Here is an 8,449-nt window from a genome sequence, read left to right as displayed (position 1 = left end):
AAACAAACATGCTTTACGTATCTAATTGCGTACTAACCTATCAAGGACTGTTAAGTTCTGGTTATTCAAGGACTCACGTGCATTCTTACTGCAGAACACATTCTCTAATTTGACAGAGTTTTGCAACTAGCCTAAAGTCCCGGGTTTTTCTTTGTTGTCCTGGGACTAAACTAGAAGCAAGACATGGATGGGGCTAGAGTTCCGATGCATGGATAAATATCAGTTCCACCGTTTTGTTTTTCTCAGAATTCAAATAGATTGTGTTTGATTAGGGGCGCTCTTTCACTGGGATTTAAATCTCTATGATAACGGGACCTTTTTATCGCAATCTATTTCTTGCACCTCTGGGATAACATAACAGGAACTATACAGAAATCGATGCTTCATTGCCTCTCAATGACAATGGAGTAGTACGACATGCACTAAATACTAAGGATACGGGTAATGCCACAAAAGATCTAAATACTGGCTCACCCGAACAGAAAAAAAAAATGACAGCTTAAGATGAAGAAAAGCTTTTTCAAAGTTTTATTTTAGTAGTTATTATGCTACGAGGCGTATGCACATTCAATTTTATCGTGAATATTGGGATTGTAGAAGCATAAAATTAATGCGCCTCAAAAATGGTGAATATTATCATCTTGGAACGCAATGACACATTCCAGCGTAACGGAACACAGTGTGGAACTAATGTCGAATTCGTTTATTTGCACCGCCTGCACCGCTTTGCCACCGGGTGTAGCAAACTTGCACCGAAAGCGTTCGTTTATTCGCAGATCCTGTTCTGTTTTGACACTCGATTGGCACCGGTGCAAGAAAATGCTACACCCAGATTGAGCTCGGTGTAGCAGGTACTAAAGACACTATATGCAAAGACACGAAATGTTCCAATTGGAATTTCAAATTTGCTGTCAATGTCATTCCAATCGAGCAGGAGACCTGTTAAACGCGCTTTAAAAGCATTGCTCGACAGCATCATCGTCATGACGCGACAATCATCATCAATAGCAACAATCATCAGATTTCGTGTCTTTAGCATACAGTGTCTTTAGCAGGTACAAAGCTAGTTTTACCAATACATGCATATCGCTGAACTTGTATCGTGGTTTTGTTTTGGTAGAAATGATTAATTTCTTTTCGGCATTAGGTAAATAATTTTCTTGGATTATTTGTTTATTTTGAGATGTTTTGTTTTCAAACAGCAATCTGTGCATTTACAAAATATTTAAACTTGATCGGCTTTCAACTTCTGAGGAATCTTCAAAATTTATCGGTGAAATGAAATTTCAAAGAGTTGCTACAGCGTATATTTTTCCCATCACTACTTTTTTTTGTTATCGCAAATATTCAAGGAAAATCACACTTTGCTAACCGGAAAAATCCGTATTTATCCGTTGCTAACCGTCGTTAACCGCGTCTGACTGCTGCTCAGTTAGCAGCAGTTAACGACGGTTAGGAACGAATGAACGTGAATTTTCCGGTTAGAAAAAGATATGTCATTCCCCTTGATTTTAATGAGAAATATGAAATACTTTTACCATTAGAATTTTCTGTCCCAATTGACCCAAACCAATTGACTTTAAATTTTGTATACGGCTAGATACTATACGTATCCCATCGCGTTCCAAAAATTGTGTCAAATGGTTCAGAATTGGCTAAGTTATAGCAGAAAAGTGCCCAAAATAGGACCCCTGCCGAGATGGTTCCACTTCTCTATTTATGAAAAAATTTGACTTAATAAAATTTTGATAAGCCCAGAACAGAATAAAAATCTTTTAATTTAAATTGGACTAAAATATTACTGAAGTAACATTTTGTAGCTACAGAAAATTTCGAAAACCGTATTTTTTTTTTTCAATTACAGCAAATACTGATTTTTTTTTTAAATACATTGAAAGTCAAACAAATGCCACAAAAGGATGGTTAAAGAGTTTTATGCAATTCAGTATTATAATTTCTATTTTATACTACTCATTTCAGTATCATAATGACTTACTTTTCCGTACCGATTCATTATGCAACTGAAATGAGTTGCATAATGAAAAATAGTTGCATAATGTTCATTAGGGGTTTGAAAAGTCCCAAAAAAATGACCACGTGGTTTATGGACAGCCCCTTTGTATTTGCGTACGTTTAAAATTGTATGTTAGCATTTTTTATTGGCCAACGAAAATGTTTAAATTCTGTAAAGTTGCTTTTAATTGCAAAAGAGTATTATATTGGATTAGATTAGATTGCAATTGAGTGTTTTACAATGGATAATAATTTTCAAGCATCATTGATCCACAGACAGTTGATTATTACAAGTTTATCATGTACAAGTGGATTACCGAAAACTTTTAAAATTTTTTAATTGGATATGGGAAGTAAAAATCTAAATAAATTGAAATAATTTTGTTCATCACTGAATCATGAAAACATTGATTATGTTTATTTTCGACATTTTTCATTAATTTCATTGACGCTCTTACTAATACTATCATAAGCTGTCAACACATTGCACCGAAACTGTTCGTTTGTCCGGTGTCAATTGCTACACCGGTGCAGTGCACCGTCGGGAATAAACGAATTCGACATAACTTTCGTGAACAAATGACGTCTACAATCAAATATAATGTTCATGAACATATGGTTTAACACAGACGCGCCAACTTATAGGCGCCACCTTATAACAAGCTTATTAGATGTACTTTCTGATACAATGCTTGTTATATGGGGTTTTGATTCCAATTTACTTTATATAACATGTTACATTTCGTAACGAAATACCATCGCAGAAACCTTTTTTTTTAATTTTCAAACTGAAATGCGTATATTAGCTCTGTAATAAGGTTTTGAATAATAGAGTCTTCTAGATATTTCTTCTTTGGATTGATGTGAACAAGATTGCCGAAGTGAGTTTTACTGAAAAATCTATAGTTTTGGAAATATTCTTGATTTAGTTTTGGGAGCGCAGCGTTACGCTCGCGTGAAAACAGTGTTTTGCAAATGGTGTCTCGTTACGACTAAAGACATTTAGTTGTAGATCAAATGCTTTGCTAGATAGAATGTTGGTGTCTTCGGCAATGTTTTTCGGACAGATGGTAGCTGTCCGGCAGGACACAAATAGACATTCAAACCCGATCTGGCCCTGTGGTGGTCATCGGAATGGGCCCTGGGGATCCTGTTTAGAGGTTTATTTAACCTTTACATACCCGACCCTGACAACTCATTTCCAAAATGCTAGCATTTCGTCAATTTTTATCCGTTTTTTTTAGGGTGCCCATCATAAATTGGTGCGAGAGACGAACCAGCCAAGGGCTGAAAGTCTCTCTAATAAAGACAAATCAATCAATCAATAAATTGGTGCTAGATTATTATACTAAAGTGGCCATGCAAGGTCCGGAACCATTCCGGCGATATTCCGGATTGTGCTAGGGTCAGGGGGTTGTCAAAATGGCTAAAAGTGAATATTTCGTATGTTGTTGTGTTTGAACCATCGATTTTCGACTTTTGACGATCATCGAAGTTTTTGTTGCGAACAGTGAAACACAACTGCTATAACCAGATTTGAATAAGTTGGCCCATCCGGATCCCCATGACAGGTTCCGTGGGGCCTCATTGGGGACACTTTTGGTTTTCAACCTAAACATGCTGTGCGACATATCAATCTTCATGATTTCGAAAGAATGGAATAGAAAAATTGTATGTATCAACTGATATGGCCGCTCCGTAACACTTGGAGCAGGTTCCGTGAGGACCTCTAAAACACAACACACACGAAATAATCACTTTTAGCCATTTGAAAAAACAGACCCCTTTCCCACCCCCTGGCCCCAGCACAATCCGGAATATCTTCGGAATGGTTCCGGATACTACATGGCCATTTGAGTGTAATAAATAAGCACCAATTTATGATCGATCTAAGGTGACGTGAAGTTTAATTGTATTCTACATTATAATGATCTGAAGAAGATTCAATGATATCTATAGTACATTCTTCCAACACAGTCTTTTCAAGCATATGTCGCATGTTGCTTTAATCCTTTAGTTGAAGGCTCATGTGCCCTAGGAATAAAGGAGCCAATTTCATTTGAAATATATTTTACATGTTTATTGGGATTTTTATTTTATACTTTGTTAGTTTTGGGGAACCGTTAAACTCGCCGTGGTCGATGTTAGAGAGAACAATGTATTTTTTTGGAAGGGATGAAATTTTGGGGACTTTCCGTTTATATCTAGCCAACGACAACCAGTAACGATGCAAACAAACGGATTTCGAGAAGAAAAAAGGTTGACAATCAAAACGACAAGGGGGGAATCGCTAGACTTCAATCAATAATTACTAATGTGTGTAATCACAAAAAGTAATTTAACGCCATTTTCGTGATGCATTTTACATTTTTTTTTTTTTCAATAAGAACATAAGCTTCAAAATATGTTTGTCGTCATAACAGTAAATTATACGGTGATTATTGGGATAAAGAAGGGATGTCAACCATCACTTCAGGATCTTCAAGTTTTGAACGTTGTGTGATTCTATAAACCTTTTTATACATCATGGGAGTAATTTATAGGACCCATGAGTGTATCATCCAACCAGGGAGATACTGTCATCAACGCTCACTCGTCCGTTTTTTACCACCAGCCAGTGTCGAAGAAGGCTTAAGCTTCTTAGACTTTATATTCAGATTTTTGGGGTTGGAAAATAGTTATTTATGCAACAAGTTGCAAAATGATGATTTTTTCAGCACGAGTCGTACATTTATCCAACGAGGCTTGCCGAGTTGGATAAATACGACGAGTGCTGAAAAAATCGAGTTTTGCAACGAGTTGCATACAAAGTTTTTTGTAATTACGAAAAACCCCATTTAGTGCGATCTTTTCTAGCTACACAAACATGTATCAGTAGGAACCACGTGCGCGCGCTCAAGCGTGTCGGCGTAATTTTTCGTTTGATCAGGTAGGCCCTGGTGTAGTAGGCGTCACCAACGATCGAGCTCCCGTTGTCAAACAGTTGTGTGCGGACAAAAGCAAAAGCAGATTCAGCAGCTGCCTCTACACTTGAGTTGTAGTTTGAATCCGAATTGAAATCGTCCTGATTCGGATTCAAGCTGCTCAGTAGATGTAGAGGCAGAGGCTGAATCTACGGAAGGCATGGTGGTAAATAAAAAGTGCGTACGAGCAAAAGTGCCGAAAAGTGCTACTTTTCAGCACTCTTAAGAGTGCCGAAAAGTAGTACTTTTCGGCACACTTGCATTAGGGGTGAAAAGTAGGCCATTTCAGCATACTTCAGCCAACTGAAATGTTCAACTTTTCACAACGTAATTACAAAAACTTCTTTTCGGTCTACTAACCCATCCAAAGAAGAAACAAGACACACCGGCCGTGGCCGACCGGCGGCCGGAGTCAATTTACCAAACCCGCACATCTTCAGCGGTATGGCGGTTCGTTTGCTTGCTCTTGTGGTTTACCCCCGGGAAAGTGATGTCTTGTGTCGTCTTCCGACGACGACGACGGGGGGTTCCGGATCCGGTCAATTCTTTGCCTGCACTTTAGTGTCAACCTGAGGGCACAAGGAGGGGATATTCTTGGGGATATGGCTAGGTTTGGGCAGTGATGACTATATGATCCAAGACTCCGTTGCGGGGATGCCGGTAACGACCCGTACCACTGTCTAGTCTTCTAGATAAGTGGTGAGTTAATCTTTTCACCAACTTCTTTGACAACCTGGCAGATGCGATGGATGTGGGTGAGGTATGATTGTCTGGTGATGGAGGTTAACCATCCGAAGTGGGTGGGTGAGTGTTTGGTCAAGTGTTTGGCATTGTGATTAGTTTCGTGCTCTGGATAGTAAAAAGATTCAAAATTCTGCACGGGTTAAATTCTGCTTCTAAAAATCATAAAAACGACTCATGATTTCATGAGCCTAGTACATTTTCGTTTTATAAAAATACACCATGATTTATGATCATGATAGTATGAGCCATTGTCTCGTAACACTAGCAATGCACAATGGTCCACGAAACAGATTTACGAGGAAAGATGCATTCAACGCCTTCAAATGATTTTCTAGATTTATATGATCTTCCACAAAGTTGTCTCTAAAAATAAGGCCCTCTTTAAAATGTGAATGAAAATTAGGGTGATCCATATTTTCAAAGAAATTGGTAACCAAACTTTTTTATTTGCAATTGCAATAATTGTATACATTCTTCGAAAAAGTTGTAGATCTCTCAATTTTAAGTAAGTTTACTGAGAACTCTTTTTATGTAGCTTTGAAATTGACCGATCTAGAGGTATTTTTCTGAATAAGCTTAGGGTGGTTCAAGAAAATCCGGTTTTCTGGCGTTAAATTTTTCAGTTTCGGTTGTTCATCAGAGTCGCCCAAGACACACTTGTAGAGCATTTGAAGACGCGTCGTTTCGTGCGCTGAGATGGTCGTTATCTCTTTTGATTCGAAAGTTACAGGCGTTTCTCCTAAAAAATCATATTTTTTTAAAAAGGGTTTGTGATGGGTTGGGGCAAATATAAAAAATATCTTTTGCTCGCATTCAAAAGAAGAAATGTTGTTATAAAACATATCGAAAAATTAGAGGAGTGTTATTTTTGTAACTCAAGTGAAAAATACTTGAAAAGTGCCTATTTTTTCTAGAAAATCATCAATATCTTTTGAACGGAATGACGTAGCAACATGCTCAGCACACGAAAATGTGCGTTTTTAAAAGCTCTGAAACTGGTTCTTAGACAACTTTGAAGAGAAATTTGAAACAAAAAAGATAAAGGGTTTGAACTGTTTTGACCAAATTTGGAACATTTTCCCATAGGGTGACGCTAGAACAAATCGTTTTATTGCTTTATCTTTTTTGTTTCACATTTCTCGTCAAAGTCGCCTGAGAACCACTTTTAGAACTTCCAAAAACGCGCCTTTTCGTGCGCTGAAAATTTTGCTACGTCATTCCGTTCAAAAGATATTGATGATTTTCTAGAAAAAATAGGCACTTTTCAAGTATTTTTTACTTGAGTTACAAAAATAACACCCCTCTAATTTTTTGATATGTTTCATAACAACATTTCTTCTTTTGAATGCGGGCAAAAGATATTTTTTATGTTTGTTCCAACCCGTCATAACACCTTTTAAAAAAACTATGATTTTTTTTAGAAAAATGTCTGTAACTTTTGAACCAAAAGAGATAACGACCATCTCAGCACACGAAACGACGCGTATTCAAATGCTCTACAAGTGTTTCATGGGCGACTTTGATGTAAAATCAAAACTGAAAATGTTAACGCCAGAAAGTTTTTCTTGAACCACCCTAAGCTTATTCAGAAAAATACCTCTAGATCGGTCAATTTTAAAGCTACATAAAAAGTGTCTTAAGCAAACTTGCTCAGAATTGATAGATCTACAACTATCCCGAAGAATGTATATAGTTATTCTTGCAAATAAAAAAGTTTGGTTCCCAATTTCTTTGAAAATATGGGCCACCCTAATTTTCATGTATATTGAAAAGAGGGCCTTATTTTTAGGAACAACTTTGTAGAAGACCATATTAATCTAGAAAATCATTTGAAGACGCTGAATGCATTTTTCCTCGTTAATCTGTTTCGTGAACCATTGTGCATTGGTAACGACCATTTGGTATGTGTACATCGTATGACAGGCTCGAAGATACTCTAGGCTTAAAGAAGTCAAGGAAGCTTTCTCTATAAAAAGATCCTGGACCAATTGGGAATCGAATCCACCATCGTCGGCATGGTGCCCTTGCGGTTGTGGCTGTATGGGCTCTGCAGATTACTCACTCCTGTTATTTTGCTTCTTCTACAAAGCCGAATAGTCCCTGGACGACGATACAGCGTTTTCAAATTATAGTGAGATTTAATAACCATAATATTTTCTACTAATACATGGGAAAAATCCGCCCCCTTGTTCATAACGAAAAAGCAGTGAAGTTATAAAATAATTTACTTCCTGAAATCATGACTACGAGTCATGGAACCATGCCACTGAGGCATAAAATCGTGTACATATAAAAACAAACACGTGCGAGCTATCTACTCCTTACACAAACCTGTCAAGTCATTGTTTTTTTTTTCATTCCCATTCTGATTCGGTGGTGTTTTTGGGCAAGACTACAGAGTACAGACGGATTTCCTTCTACACGGTTGGTTCGGGAATGCTATAATCCCAGAGCTTATTGAAGCCGTGGGCGAATATTTCAGGCGTATTAAATACAAGATAGCACCATACTTCCTTTGGCAAAGTTGTAGTACTAGAAAAGATCTACCATACAAACAATCATACAAAAAGAAAATCGCGTTAAGTACTGTTCCTTTGAATTCCACTAAGAATTTGCATCCTTTGACAGATACGTATTTCGACCTCAACTGTAAGGTCGTCTTCAGTGTCTTGTACTTGACTCGACTCAAGTACAAGACACTGAAAACGACCTTACAGTTGAGGTCGAAA

At 37.4% G+C, this 8,449-nt stretch overlaps 1 long non-coding RNA gene across 1 annotated transcript; it reads left to right on the top strand.

Annotated features, from left to right (window-relative positions):
- Positions 1-691: 691 nt before the first annotated feature.
- LOC134285048 (uncharacterized) lies at positions 692-1,366 on the top strand. Its single transcript, XR_009996115.1, has 2 exons — positions 692-851; positions 1,056-1,366. It is a non-coding gene; the product is annotated as an uncharacterized LOC134285048 (long non-coding RNA).
- The last annotated feature ends 7,083 nt before the right edge of the window (positions 1,367-8,449 follow it).

This window comes from Aedes albopictus, chromosome 1 (genome assembly GCF_035046485.1).
Source record: "Aedes albopictus strain Foshan chromosome 1, AalbF5, whole genome shotgun sequence".
Lineage (NCBI taxonomy): Eukaryota > Metazoa > Arthropoda > Insecta > Diptera > Culicidae > Aedes > Aedes albopictus.
This window is presented reverse-complemented; position numbering and strand designations above follow the sequence as displayed.